Below are 14,718 nucleotides of genomic sequence, written 5' to 3'. Positions count from 1 at the left end.
AAATATTTATAGCGACTCTTTTTGTGGTGGCAAAGAATTTGAAATCAAGGGGATGCCCATCCATTGGGGAATGGCTGAACAAGTTGTGCTATATGAATGTAATGGAATACTACTGTGCTATAAGAAATGAGGAGCAGATGGACTTCATAATAACCTGGAGAGAATTATATAAACTGATGCTGCATGAGAAGAGCAGAACCAGGAGAAATCTGTTCACAATCACAGACACAACGTATGTGTGACGACCCACTTCAATAGACTGGGCTCCTCTCAGCAAGGCAGGGCTATAAGACAACTCCAAAGGACTCAGGATCAAAGGAGATACCCACATTCAGAGGAAGAGATGCAGAGTCTGAATTGTTTCCTCTTTCTCACTGATCATTCCATCAGTTATAATCCTGCTTTACAACCTGACTAATGATTAATGTGAAGGTATTTGTAGATCTTATATTAGATTGCATGCCACCATGAAGGAAGGGGAGAAAATTGGAAACCCAAGGAACTGTGGAACTGAATGTTGTAAACTAAAAGTAAATAAACAAATCAATTTAATAATAAAAAAAGACAGTATAGCTTTAGGTAATTTCAAACCTGGCTGACTGTTTAGACTTCATGAACGGATATCAACCTGGAGGAAGGTCTATGGTGGAGTGCCTTAGGGATCTGTCCTGGATTCTGTACTGTTCAGCATTTTAATCAATGACTTGGATGACAAAAATGTGAAGATGACCCTGAATTGGGAGAGAGATGAAACATTAGATGGTACTTAGGAACCAAAAAGAACTCTCAAAGGCTAGAATGATTGAAAAGAAGTTAATACAATGAAGCCAAACAGAAATAAATGTAAATTCTCACACTTGGGTTCAAATAATAAACTTCACACACATGAGATGGGAGACACAGCTGTTCATATGATCTGGGGTTTCAGAAGTGTCCAGCTCCATTTGGGTGAGCAGTCTGATACATCAACCGGGCATTCCCAAGGCTCAGGGCTAGCTCCCAGACAAATGATGAAGCTGTCAAAGTTTTCTCTTGGCTCTTCCTGGTTTCTCACCTCCCAGCCCAGCCTAGCCCCAGCTTGCCAGGCTCCTGGCTCCACCAGACTTCATGCCATTGACCCAGTGACATCTACACTCAAGTCTGGTCTGGCCACTCAGCCTTATTATCTCCCTGCTCTCACCTAGAACAGCAGGAGGGATTTTAACACAAGCCCTCAAATCTAATGGTGCTCTGTCCACAGCATCTCCAGGGCCTAACATGGAGCAACCATCTGAAGAATGCTTGCTGGATTGAATTGCGTTGAATTGCCTGCCATGTCCTTCTTGATTCACAGGGAGCCTTGGTTCACTTCCATACCCAGCTCTGATTCAGATGCTAGGTTGGCCTGGGTGGGTGCTCCCCCAGATTCCTGGAGCACTTGCTTCTATCCTGCGATGTGAATGAAGCCCCCAATAACTAGGACTGGTCAGGAGGTCACTGCCTGGGAGAGGCAATGCCGTGCACCAGCAGATGACTCCTGAGCCTTGCTGGTCATCCTGTCCCAGGTCCAGGCATCCCTCTGGAGTACTGAGAACCCAAGGGTTCCTGACTCTGGGCTCGATGTGTGCAGGAGACATCCCTCAGCTCTGAGTTTGCAGGGAAACACTCTCATTCTTCACTTACGGAGGCCTTCACTGCCAGGTCCTTGTCTTTGGCATAGCTGTGTTGAAGCACAAATGGAAGGCTGGGGTCCTATTCTTAGAGGCCTCTGCTGGTCTGTGGTATAGTAGAAAGACCTTTGGACTGGGAGTCAGGAGACCTGCGTTTGAGCTATGGCTTTGGCAGCTGGGTGGTACAGTGGTTAGAGTGCCTGGACTGGAGTCTGGAAGACCTGAGTTCAAGGCTGACCTTAGCTACTGCTGTGTGACCCTGGGCAAGTCACTTCACTCTGTTTGCCTCGGTTTCCTCATCTGTAAAATGAACTGGAGAAGGAAATGGCCAACCACTGCAGTATCTCTGCCAAGAAAACCCCCAATGAGATCATGGAGGGTGGGACAAAACTGAAAAATGACTGAATAACAAAATTGTGGAACCCCTGAGAGCAGGGTCTGGGGCTTGCGGTATTTCTATGTCAAATTGCTGTTTATTCTTTGTGTTTGGAGGACCGGCTGATCAGACCAGCTCAGGCTTAGAGGCTGAACACAGGCTGGGCACAAGTAGTCACATTTGGAGTGCAAGTGTTTACATGTGTGCATCTTACATGTCTTCGGAGCTCCTGCCATTCTGCCTTGCTCTTCGAACGCAGTGCTTTCTCTGGGGCAGCACACCATGCTGGGAGGTCCTGTGCCAGCATCTCCCACCTCTCCCAAGATTCCAGAATTCTCCAGAGAAACCTTGGAACTTCCCTTGCCCTGCTTCCCCAGCACATGGAGACTTCACACCAACCAACAGCTTGAAGGTGGTTGAGGAGGTGCTGTGAAGCCTTAGAGTTTGGTTAGACATTGAAGATGCCAAGGACATCTCCTGCATCTTGGCTATTGCCTGTCAGCCTGACTTTTGTCCTGCCACTGGACTTTGATGACTCGGGAAGAGAGTATCACTTCAATCCCATTCACACGCAGGTCAAGGTATCAGCCATTATCTACTGTCCTGTGATTTTATGATTTTACTCTCTTACTCTTGGACTTTTTTTTTTTACCACTTTGAAGTCCAGGGGAGATGGGCGAGTGACCAAGCAGAAGGTGCAGATTCTTTAGGAGCTGGAGTGACAGCCCTTCAAGAAGGCAGCCCAGGGTCACAGGATTGTCTTCTCATAAGGCAGAAGCAAGAGTGCAATTTGGCAGCCCCCGGGTGTCTGACTAGTTTATTTTATTTTTCCCCAATTATATGTAAAAACGATTTTTAACACTCATTGGTTTTTTTCTTGTTTTGAGTTCCAAATTCTATCTCTCCTTTCCTCTCTTCCCCCCTCCCTGAGATGGTAAGCAATCTGATAAAGATTATATGTGTGCAATCATGTAAAACATTTCCATATTAGTCATTTTGTGCAATAAGAAAAAGAAAGAAAGAAAGAAGGAAGGAAGAAAAAAGAAAGAAAGAACAAAAGAAAGAAAGAGAAAGAAGGAAAAAGAAAGAAAGAGAGGGAGGGAGGGAGGAAGAAAGGAAGGAAAGAAGGGGGAGGGAGAGAAATATATTTCAGTCTTCGTTCGGACAACATCAATTCTTTCTCTGGAGGCCGATAGCATTTTTCATCACGAGTCCTTTGGGCTTGTCTTAGATCACTGTTTGAGAAAATGTGTTGTTGTTGAGAATACATATTATTGAATCATGTATTGTTAAGAATAGCTGAGTCATTCACAGTTCTTTCATACAATATTGCTGTTACTGTGTATAATGCTCTCCTGGTTCTGCTCACTTCACTTTGCATCAGTTCATGCAAATCTTCCCAGGTTTTTCTGAAATAATCCTGCCTGTCATTTCTTATATCACAATAATATTCCATTACAATCATGTACAGTCATAGCTTGTTCAGTCATTCCCTTGGCATCCCCTCAATTTCTAATTCTTAGCCACCACAAAAAGAGCTGCTCTAAATATTTTTGGACAAAAAAGGTTTTTTTCCTTTAAAAAAATCTTGGGCTGGCTAGGTGGTACAGTGAATAAAGCACCAGCCCTGGAGTCAGGCGGACCTGAGTTCAAATGTGGCCTCAGTCAGTTAACAAAAAAAAAAAAACTCACCATGTGACCTTGGGCAAGTCACTTAACCCCATTGCCCTACCTTCTCCCCTCCAAAAAAGTTAAAAAAAATCTCTTTGTGATAAAGATCTAGTAGTGGTATTGCTGGATCAATCACAGGATATGCATGATTTTATAGCCCTTTAGGCATAATTCCAAATTGCTTTCCAGAATGGTTGGATCAGTTCACAACTCCACCAAAAATACATTAGTGTCTCAATTTTCCCACATCCCTATCAACATTTATAATTTTCTTTTTCTGATATATTAGTCAATGTGACAGGTGTGTGATGATGCTTCAGAGTTGTTTTAATTTGCATTTCTCTAATCAGTAGTGATTTAAAGCATTTTTATATGACTATAGATAGCTTTGATTTTTTCATTTGAAAACTGACTATTCATATCTTTTAACCATTTGTTAATTGGAGGATGACTTGTATTCTTATAAATTCCACTCAGTTCTCTAAATATTGAGAAATGAGGTCTTTATCTTAGCGACCTACTGTAAAAATTTCATCAGTTTTCTGTTTTCCTTATATTCTTAGTTGAATTGGTTTTGTTGTCCAAAAGCTTCAATTTTACATAATCTAACTTACCCATTTTACATTTTGTAATGCTCTCTATCTCTTGTTCAGTCCTAAATTCTTGCATTCTCCATAGATCTGACAGGTAAACTATGCTATGCTCCCTTCCCTTATGTCTGGATCAGGTGCCCATTTGGACCTTGTCTCGGCATATGATGTGAGATGTCAGTCTACACCTACTGTCGCTCTGTACCTCATTCATGTTTCCCAGTTTTCCCAGCCCTTTGTGCCAAACTATAAGTCGTCATCCCCAAAGCTGGCGTTTGTCACATACCAGCTTACCCTGGTCATTTATCATGGTGTATTGTGTCCCCAACCTACTCCACCCATCCTCCCCTCTCTTTCTTAGCTGGTTTCAGGTTGTTTGGATAATTGCCACCGAGTAGTCTTTTAGGAAGGGACTAGGAAAAGTGCCCTAAAAATGGTCTGCTTCACTCAGCTCTGACCTGCTTATCTCAGGAGCCAGGGAGCCCATCCTGAAGTCCAAACACCCAAACAGGGACAAACATTTTTTCACAGGGTTTTTACCAAGAAGGAAGCTCACTGTTCTCTAAGAAATCAGCCTTATCTCCATCCCAAGTGAAGCTTTAGACTGGAGATGCAGGATTCTTGGCGCAGTAAGAAGGCGGAAATGCAGTTTTGTGCCCACAGTACCAACCCAAAGTACGTTGTGATGTCCTGAAGGCTGTTTGGGACCAAAGGCCTATAGCCCATCTCAGGTACTCAGCTCTGAGGAGCCGCTGATGGGTGATAAGGACACGATTTGGGAGAGAGGGGCTGCACGCTTCCAGAGGGCCCCACCCTGCCCTCTTGCTCTGCTTCTCTGACTGCCCTCAGGCTGCTTCCCTCTGAGCCGTGGGGTCGCTAGAGCCTGGGGCTGGGGGGACTTGACTGAGCCTCGTTTACTTCCCTACAAAATGAGGAATCTAGATGGAATGATTTCGACAGATCTTCCTGCCCCTCCTAGTCTAGGAACCAATGAACATTTTATTAGATTTGATTAAATTTATGAAATGCCCACTGTGTGCCAGGCCCTGCTGTACATATTAGGGATGGGAAGATAAAGCTGAATCAGCCCCTTTCCATGAGGAGTCCATCAAGGGAGACAACATGTACACAAATAAATGTCTATAAAATATATGTAGAAATAACGACAAGGTAATTTAGTGGGAAAAGCATGACTACGTTTTGTGTGGAAGGAATCTAGGGATTCTAACAGTCAGAAACGTGAGGAGGGAGGGAATTCCAGGCATGGGGTACAGCCAGAGTAAAGGCCTGGAGGTGGGATCTGGAGTATCTCCTGCAACAAATCGGTTGTGCTGTGCGGTGGGTGAAAGGGGCCATGTATGATGGGGCTGGATAGGTAGATGGGCTGTAGATACCAAATCCAGTTTTTGCTTGGTCCCAGAAGTGCTAGGGGTGCCCTGGAGTTTATTGAATGTGGAAGTGACATGGTCACTCTTTGTTTTAGGAAAGCCATTTTGGCCACATCTGGGGGATGGTTTGGATCCAGCAAATACCCTGATACCCAGGGGAAGATGATGAAAGCTTGTGGGAATCCAGGCCGAAAGACAGGCCTGGCTCCATCCCCTCCCTGCCTGATGGGCTCCTCCTGGGAAGGCCAGAGCCCAGGAAGGGTCAGACATGGTCCAGCTCTGTGCATGTCCTGCATTGTTTAGCCAGTGGCATGGATCAAATCGAAGAGACTGATGGGCAGGCCCTGGAGAGGGCCTCTCTGGGCTCTGCCACCCACTGAGGAAAGTGTTGTGTTCCTAGTTTGGAAGGTGTGGACCTTCCTCTGCAGGCCTGAATGCTTTCTCCTCCTGTGAAATGAGGGGGTTGGGTTCCACATTTGCTGGGTTCCTTCCAGCTCTGACATTTGAGGACTCTATGGCTGTGTGACCTTGGAGAAAGTGCCACGCCTCTCTGGGCCTGATTCATTCTCTGGAAAACCTGGGGGTTGGAGAGATCCCTCCCATCCCTGCCTATGTGTGGTTCCTTCTAGAATGGGGAGGGGGCAGGGTGGATTTCACACTGAGCCTCCATCCTCCTCAGTTCCCCCTGTTCCTGAAAAACACCCAGACATTCCTGCCTTCCTGGCTGTGCTGGGCTGGACTGGGCCAGCTGCCATTGCCCAGGAAGGCCAGGGCCAGGGCTGGGGCCAGGGCAGGGCAGGAGAAGGCAAGCAGCAGCAGCAGGGGAGGGAAGGTCCTGGCCGGCCTCGGAAGCCCTGAGCACTACAATTCCCAGCATGCTTGGACTGCCACTGGACCACAATGCCCAGCATGCCCTAGGAAGTGTCTTAACCCATTCCTTGCACCCGGTGTTTGGCTGACGTCTTGGACCCTCTTTACTTCCTGGGATGAGTAAACACTCCTCTCCGAGGGGTAGATCAGACCCTGGAGGGACAGGGGGCCTCCTGGAGAGCACCTACAGGCAGGCTTGTCCATGCTGGAAAGTTCTACTTACCCTGCTATCAGTGTGGGCTGAGCTGGGCCACTAACTTGCTGTGTGACCTTGGGAAAATCCCTTTCTCTCTCTGAGCTTCAATTTTCCTTTCCATAAAATGAAGGGGTTTTGGGAAAACAATCTCTAAGACCCCTCCAGCTCTTAAATTCTAGTTTTCCCCTACTTCTTAGAACTGATAACTCAAAAATAAAACCAACTCTAAGTACAGAAGATGATTGCTGGAAGTGTTTTCTCCGGCATAATCTAAAGGAGCCCCTTCTTCAGTTAGGATCGTCGCCTGTCTCCAGCCCACCTTTCCATTGTACCCCTCCATACCCTCTTGTGTCAGCCAAACTGGACTAATTCTCTGTATCCCATATCCCATCTCAGGCCTTTGCATAGGCCATCCAGTTAGTAACTCCTCTCTGGCTCTCAAAATCCCTATTGTTTCTATACATGACTTGGCTAAAGGGAGAGATGGCATCTTCATCAAATTTGTGGATGGCTCAAATGTGGATGGCTCAATGCCAGGAGGGACGATGGACGCTGGCTGCCAAAGATCTTGATGGAGGAATAAGGTGACATTTAATACAGTCTTACGCTTGGATCCCTGCCCTCAGCCAACAGTACGAGATGGGGGGGAGACGCCAGGTCATCCAACGAAGATCCAGGAGGGCCGTGAGCCAGCAAAGTGACTTAGCAGCCAGGTAAGCTAAGTCACCCCTAAGCTTAGCCAGGAGTGGCCATTGCCCACTGGCCGCTGCCCTGATCCCACCCCCCGGGGTGGCAAGCTCAGCTCTTTGGCATTGTTGTTGACAGTAGTGTTCAGTCCTCTCCAACTCTTTGTCTCAGTAAGATGGTGGCTGTCTGTTGGGGCCTTGAGTTCCTGCCATAGGAGGCATGGGCAAGAAGATTGGGGGTGGGGTGGGGATGGCACGAAAGTGATCATTAAGCACCTGAAGGGCTGTTATTGCCGTGCAATAATTTGCTTTGTTCATCATCAACAAATCATTTTTTAAAACTGTCTAAATCTTTCGTTGTAAATTTTTTTAGTTTTTTTTTTAGTAAATAGTGAATCCTCTAAATAATTTGTGTTGCTGGGTTGATTGAACTCTAGGCTTCTGCCCACACTGGCTTTTTGATTTTCCTTTACTTAGGAAGTTGGTTCCAAAATCTCTTCTCTCTCTCTCTCTCCCTCTCTCTCTCTCTCTCTGACTCTCTGTCTCTCTGACTCTCTGTCTCTGTCTCTGGAGGGGGTTAGGGTTAATAGAAGTCATGTGAAATAGAATCAAGGCTCTGTGCTTCATAACTGTCTGAGACAGATATGGGGGCGGGGGGGGCTTCCCTTTCCCTGTGGTTGGTTTCCAGTGGCCAAAGCTACTCTATTTCTGCTTTTCCTTTGCCTCTGTGAGGACTGATAGCCCGTCCCAATCTGATACAAAAACTCCATGAGGGCAGACCTCTGCTTTCCCAATCCCAGCACCTGGGACAGTGCCTGGCCAGCTCAGTATGCCTTGATTGGATTGAAGGGAATGACGATTGGGGGACGACATCCCTGCAGTGTTTAACTTAGTCCTAGATGCCACATTTTAGGAAGAAACTCAAAGGGAGAACTGTGGAGACCAGGTCACCGAAGGGTGAGTAGAAGGAGCCGGCAGTTTAGCCTGGGGAGGACCAGTCTGAGGAGGACAGGAGAGCCGCGCTCCAGTATCCAGAGGGCCAGCATTTGAAAGAAGGCTCAGCCTCGTTCCTCCAGCCCCAGAGGCCAGACCTAGGAGCAGAAGCATGGGGGGGGGGGGTGCTGCACAGAGGCTGATTCCGGCCGGATGTCAGGAAAAGCTTCCTGATGGTCAGAGATGCTTCCCTCGGGAGGTAGAGAAAGTCTTCTGTTGGAGGCTCAAGACCCCTGTGGGAGGGTCTGGAGGGGATTCTTGGTCAAGTCTGGGCTAGACTGGGTAGCTGCTCTGTCCTTCTGAGATGCTCAGGGGTCTGGTCCTAGCTCTGCCCTCAGGAACTTACCCCAACAATACTCCCCATATATTAAGCACCTGCTGGGTACCCAGCATGCCCAAAGTGAAAGACAACAAGTCTTTGCCTCAAAGGAATTTTCACTCAGTTAGGGGCAATGGCATGTAAATATGCAAGGTGGCTGCAGAGGAGAGAGTGTCAGGCCTGGAGTCTGGAAGACTCATCTTCCTGAGTTGAAACCTGGCCTCAGACACTTACTAGCTGTGTAACCCTGGGCAAGTCACTTAACCCTGTTGGCCTCAATTTCCTCATCTGTAAAATGAGCTGGAGAAGGACATGGTAAATCACTCCAGCGTCTCTTCCAAGAAAACCCCAAGGGGGTCACAGAGAGTCAGACATGACTGACCAACAGCAATGCAAAAGATAGAGAGAAAATACTAAGTCATTTTTTCAAGGGACCTTGGGGGCAGGACTTCCTGTTAGAGGTGGTATTTCAGCTGGCCTTTAAAGGGAGGTAGGAATTCTAAGAGGTGGATGCAGAGCAAGAGTGTTCTAGGTGCCAGGGGTCAGGGCACTGTGTCTTATACCAGGAAGAAGGGCCAGGAACACAGTGAGAATGTGGGGTCTGAAGGAGAAAGATGGGACAATCATCAGAAGGTGGCCTGGAGTCGCTGCCCTGGACGGACGCACAGCCTGATGGCGGAGGGGAGGAGCTGGAAGTGGGGAGGCCAGTTTGGTGGCTTTTCCCATAGTAAGTCCAAGAATGATGAAGGCCTGACATAGGGGAGTGGGTGTGTGAGTGAAGAGAAGAGTTGCTGAGAGGTAGAACGGACAGAATGTGGCCCCCACAGATGTGGAGGTGGTGAGAGGGTGAGGATGACCCTCGTTTGTGAGATGGGGCAGAGGGGGCAGTGTGGGGTGCCCTCGACAGTAGTGGGGAAGAATGAGGAATTCATTTTCTTGTGAGTGTAATATTTCCAAGGAATGTCCAGTTTGTTAAGAGGCAATTGGGCTCACAGGACTAGACCTTGGGAAGGAGCCTAACAGGTGATTAAACCTGCCTTACAGCAGAGGAGGGCTGCTTCTAAGAGTCTGGGAGTCAGCTACATAGACATGATAATTGAGCTAATGTGGTGAGAGGGGAAGAGGAGGGAGAGGAGGGAGAGGGGGGAGAGAGAGAGACAGAGACAGAGGCAGAGAGACAGAGACAGACAGACAGAGAGAGACAGAGAGACACAGAGACAGAGGCAGAGACAGAGACAGAGAGACAGAAGCAGAGACAGAGACAGAGAGACAGACAGAGAAAGACAGAGAGACAAAGACAGAGAGACAGACAGAGATAGATAGAGAAACAGACAGAAACACAAACTGATGCAGTGAAAGACGGAGACACAGACAGACTCAGAGACAGAGAGAGTGGGGCAGGCCTCCCTGTCCACGCCCTCCTCCATCTCTTCCCTCCGGGTTCCCAGGGCTAGTCCTGTGGAAAGGGCGGGAGAAGGGGGCCAGGCAGGTTGGCAGGCCCTCGTCCTGGGGGTGGCACTGGCAGGCAGGGGGCTGCTCTGAATGGGGGAGAAAAGTAGGGGCTGTGATTGTATGCCGGGGCTGCCGTTTCCAAGGAGAGCGGCTGGGCTGTCTGTACATGCCCAGTATCCTCGCTGCTGCAGGGCTGGGCACCCGCACCATCCCGGCTGGCCGTCTGCTGGCCGTCTGGCTCTTCATTATGCTTTCACAAAAAGGACTAAGAAGCTGGGGCAGGGGGGAAGGGAGGAAGGATGAGTAGGGGGGAGATGTGTGGCTCAGCCCCCAGGCTGCTGGGGGTCTCTTCTACAAAAAGGAAGATTTGGAGAGTTGTTAGGGGCCTCAAAGATCATCCAGCAAAGTCCACCCCCAGTGTCTGGCAAACCGTAAGGCACCCTAAAGATATGAGCTGCCACAGAAGGGGAAACTGAGGCCCACTGAAAAGAAGTGCCTCCCTCAAGGTCCTGTAGAGAGTGAGCGGCAGAGCTGAGGCTAGAACCGGAGACTCTTTTGGCCAGAACGGGCCTCAGATCCTCTAGTACAGCAGCTTCATTTCACAGATGGGAAAACTGAGGTCAGAGCAGGAATAAAAACTCTTTCTAATGATTGCTGGGCAGCATGCATTCATTTGCTCTTTCACTCACTTTGTCTCCATCTGACTTGCGCACCCATCCCTCCACCAGGCCCTGTCCTCTGGCAGCTGGCCAGAGATAGTGTGGTGCCAACCGCTTGTCTTTACCTGGAGTGAATTCATCCTTGGGCTTCGGCGGGTTTTCTGGCTCAGGGAGGCCCCGATGATTAGCGAGGTGTCTGCGCTTGGCCGATTGTTGATTGGCTGAAAAATTTTGTGCCCTCATGCCACTGACTTCCCTCTCAGAGACTCAGTTTTCTATTCTGTAGAATGGGGATGATCTCAGGGGCGGTATGAAGGAATTTCGGGAGCCCTGCCTCTGGAACTGGAGCCCGGCTGGCGTGGCCAAGGATGAGCCCCTCCCGGTCCCACCCCTGGTAAATGGGGGAGGGGAGGGGCTGAGCAGCGTGTGCTCCCCCAGCCCACTTTCCAGTCACTCTGCATCGCCAGCCTTTGTCCGGCACTCCTAGAACTTCAGAAGTCATCGGAACAATAACCCAGGGCCCGACGCATGGCGCTAGCTGATTCTGAGGCGTCAAAGCTCACGCTGACAGCTTACGGCTCAGCTCCCCTGAGCCGGTTCAGCGAGCCCCTGCCCCACCGCTCCCCTCCCCTGAGCCGGTTCAGCGAGCCCCTGCCCCACCGCTCCCCTCTCCTGAGCCGGTTCAGCGAGCCCCTGCTGCGGGTTCAGCGAGCCCCTGCCGCCGGGATCCTGGCCTGAACAGAGGGGGCACAGCCATAGTGCTCCATGCCTGGGACCCTGTGCCGGAGGCGCGTCACTGACTTGTTGGCACTTACACGGTCAGAGGGGGAGGCCACCAGCCCCTCCTGGCACAGCCGGGTATGGCAGAGCTGCTGTCGGCCCCCGGTGCTCACAGGATCCTCGGGCCAGACTTCTACCAGGAAACAATGAGACAGCAGACAATCAGTAGGTGACCTTGAACAAGTCAATAACAACAGCAGGGAGTGGCTGCCATCCACCTCACCCCTACTGTGCTGGGCGCTGGGCAGGGAGCTACAGCGATGGTCTCATTCAGTCCCTGTGAGGGAGGTGCTGCCAGCCGTGCCATTTTGCAGATGAGGAGACTGAAGCAAACGTGGAGTAAGTGTCTGAGGCTGGATTTGAACTCAGGTCTTCCTGACTCCAGAGCCAGTGCTCTCTGCATGGTGGCACCGCCTCACTGCCCTTTTCTCTCCCGTTCTGTGCCCCATTTGGAGCGAGTCCCTGTCACTGGACACCTGGCTGGGCCTGGTAATGAAGAAGCTTAGCTTCTTAGCTTCAGATCCTGACTTCCTTTCCCTGTGTGACCTTTGAACCTCTTCAGGTCACAGTTTCCTCATCTGTAAAAGTATGGAATTGAACCAGATAATCCCCAAGACCCCTTCCAGTTCAGTGAAACTTTATTAGCTGCTGCTTGTGTGCCAGGCTCCGTGCTGGGGACTAGTCCAAATCCAGAGGGAAGAGAAGCTGTTCCTGCCCTCAGGGGCTTCCTTACCCCCCACGTCACAAATACAGAGTGATTTCCAGAGGGCCAGAGTGTTGATAATGGGCCATCAGGGAGGGCTTCCTGGAGGAGGCTGAATCATTTGGGTGTCCCTGGAGTCTGGGACAATATCCAGGCTAGGCTGGGGTCCCCTCAGGGAGCTTACCCTTGGAGGGTAAAGGCCAGCTCCACTTGCCAAGAGAAGATGGAGGGGCTGGGAGGGGTGGCAGAAGAGAGAATGTCTAGGTTGGGAAGGATCTTAGAACAGGGAAGGTCAGAGCGGGAATGGTGGTGCCTAGAATCATCTAGGTATCATTTTAAGATGGAGAAACCGATGAGTGAAGGAGCAGTGACTTGTCTAAGGTGACCTGACAGCAGTAAGACCCTGCCCCAGGCTCGTTGCTTGTCCCTTGGCTGCCACTGCCTGCTCTTCCTTCTGCAGCTGTCACCATGACTGCCACTGCTTAGGGCTGCCCTCAAGCCTCATAGGCAGACACTGGGTGCCCCATCTGGATTGTGCTGATGATAGTGGCCATGTGGGAAGGACCCCTTGGGGACACAGGCTGGTGGGCGTGTTGAGTGGTGACAACTTTATTCTCTGCTCTGTGCTCGAGTCAATGAACCCGATGCTGCTGACACTGGCTGGGCAGTCCTGGCTAGGTCAGTCCACTCCTTTGAGCCTCAGTTTGCCCCCTGGTGCCTTGGCATAAACTGCAGTCCTTCACCCTGGAGGTGACTGTGCTCCAGTTTACCAATGTCTTTACTAAAGTAGGTGCCCCCAGTGTGGGCTGCCCAGGACAGAGGGCAGCAGGACTTCCCTTGCACTGGGCACTCTGTGATCACATCAGCTTTTCTAAATTCCCTCACATGATTTTCATTCCATCAGTTAGTCAATCAGCAAGTACCTCTTGAGTGCTGATCAGTACTGGGCATTGTGCTGAGCACTCAGGACAAACAGACATGGTAAAATAAGGAACCTGCTCTTCATTAAAACTCCCAGGGTGGGGCGGCTAGGTGGCTCAATGAATAGAGCACTGGTACCAGAGTCAGGAGGACCTAAATTCAAATCCAGCCTCAGACACTTAGCTGTGTGACTCTGGGCATGTCACTTCTGTCTGCCTTAATTTCCCCATCTGTAAAGCTGACAGCTCCTGAGATTGCTGTCAGGATAAAGTGAGATGACATTTGTAAAGACCTTCGCAAACACTAAAAACTAGCTATTATTAGCCATTGTTTCCTTTACTTTGCATGGTTCATGGAAGGCTCTCGGTGCTTCTCTGGATTCACCCTGCTCACTGCTTTTCAAGCTCTAAAACACCTCATTAGATTCCAGCACCAAACCTGATTTCAGCCACCCCCTGCTCAATGGTCTCCAGTTCTTTGCCTCCCCCCCCCCCAAACAAAAGTGCCATTCTGAATATTTGGGTTTCTGTGTGATCTTCATTTCTGTGACTGATCTCCCTGACAGCAGGGTTGCTGGGTCAAAGGGCATGAACATTTAGTGGGGCTAACTGTTTTCACCCAAGTGTAGAACTTTACAAGTATCAATCAATCAACTAACATTTATTAAGCTCTTTCTATGTACTAGGTTCCGGGGAAACAAATAGAAAGAATGAAAAGAAAATCTCTCCTCACAAGAAGCTGACATTCTAATGTGAGAGGTCCACATGGAATTATACAGGGAACAAATATCAGGATGGGACTCTGAAGTAAGGTGGTGGCTGTGTGAGAGGGGGTTGAAAATGAAAGCTGTGAAGGTAAGAAAGACAAAATCTGGCAGCTGATATGGTGTGGAGAAGGGAGAGCGTTAGGGTTGCACGCCTGAGAAGCCGAAAGGATGACGGTGCTTTGGACTGAGACAAGGAAGGGTTTGGGAAGAAAGATATCATGGTCAGCTTCTTACCACTGCCTTTGAGATGTCTATGGTATATTCAGATGGAAATAGCCATAGGCAAATGGTGACTAGTAACTGAAGCTTGGGGAGAGTCCAGAGATGAATAGAGACAGCAGTCTGCATGGAGAGTGAAACCCTTGGGTGGAGGTTATGGAAGCAGGGTGGGGGAAGAGGAGATGGCTCAGGTCAGGACCTCGGGGAGCGTCCACAGTCCGAGGGCGCGGTATGGATGAGGAGTCAGCCAAGGAGGCTCAGAAGGGCCAGTCAGGTGGAAGGAGAGCCAGGAGACAGTGTTGGAGGAAAACCCAGAGGGTGTCAAAGGCAGTAGAGGCTGAGAAGGATTAGGCCTGGGTGAAGAAGAGGTGACTTGTAACTTTGGAAACGGGGAAGTGACGAGATCAGGAGCGGGCTTGTTAAGGGCTGAGTGGCGAGAGAGAGAGAGAGAGAGAGAGAGAGAGAGAGAGAGAGAGAGAG

The 14,718-nt window shown here is 49.5% G+C and overlaps 1 long non-coding RNA gene across 1 annotated transcript; it reads right to left on the bottom strand.

The window, feature by feature from the left end:
- Nucleotides 1-794: 794 nt before the first annotated feature.
- Nucleotides 795-11,456, bottom strand: LOC138169737 (uncharacterized). The gene is made up of 2 exons (XR_011170451.1): nt 10,975-11,456; nt 795-3,260 (listed from the first exon to the last, which is right to left on the bottom strand). It is a non-coding gene; the product is annotated as an uncharacterized lncRNA (long non-coding RNA).
- Between the last annotated feature and the right edge of the window lie 3,262 nt (nt 11,457-14,718).

The sequence above is a fragment of the Petaurus breviceps genome, unplaced genomic scaffold (genome assembly GCF_028583685.1).
Source record: "Petaurus breviceps papuanus isolate PSGF00001 unplaced genomic scaffold, PetGlider_PUasm1.0 370, whole genome shotgun sequence".
Taxonomy (NCBI): domain Eukaryota; kingdom Metazoa; phylum Chordata; class Mammalia; order Diprotodontia; family Petauridae; genus Petaurus; species Petaurus breviceps.
This window is presented reverse-complemented; position numbering and strand designations above follow the sequence as displayed.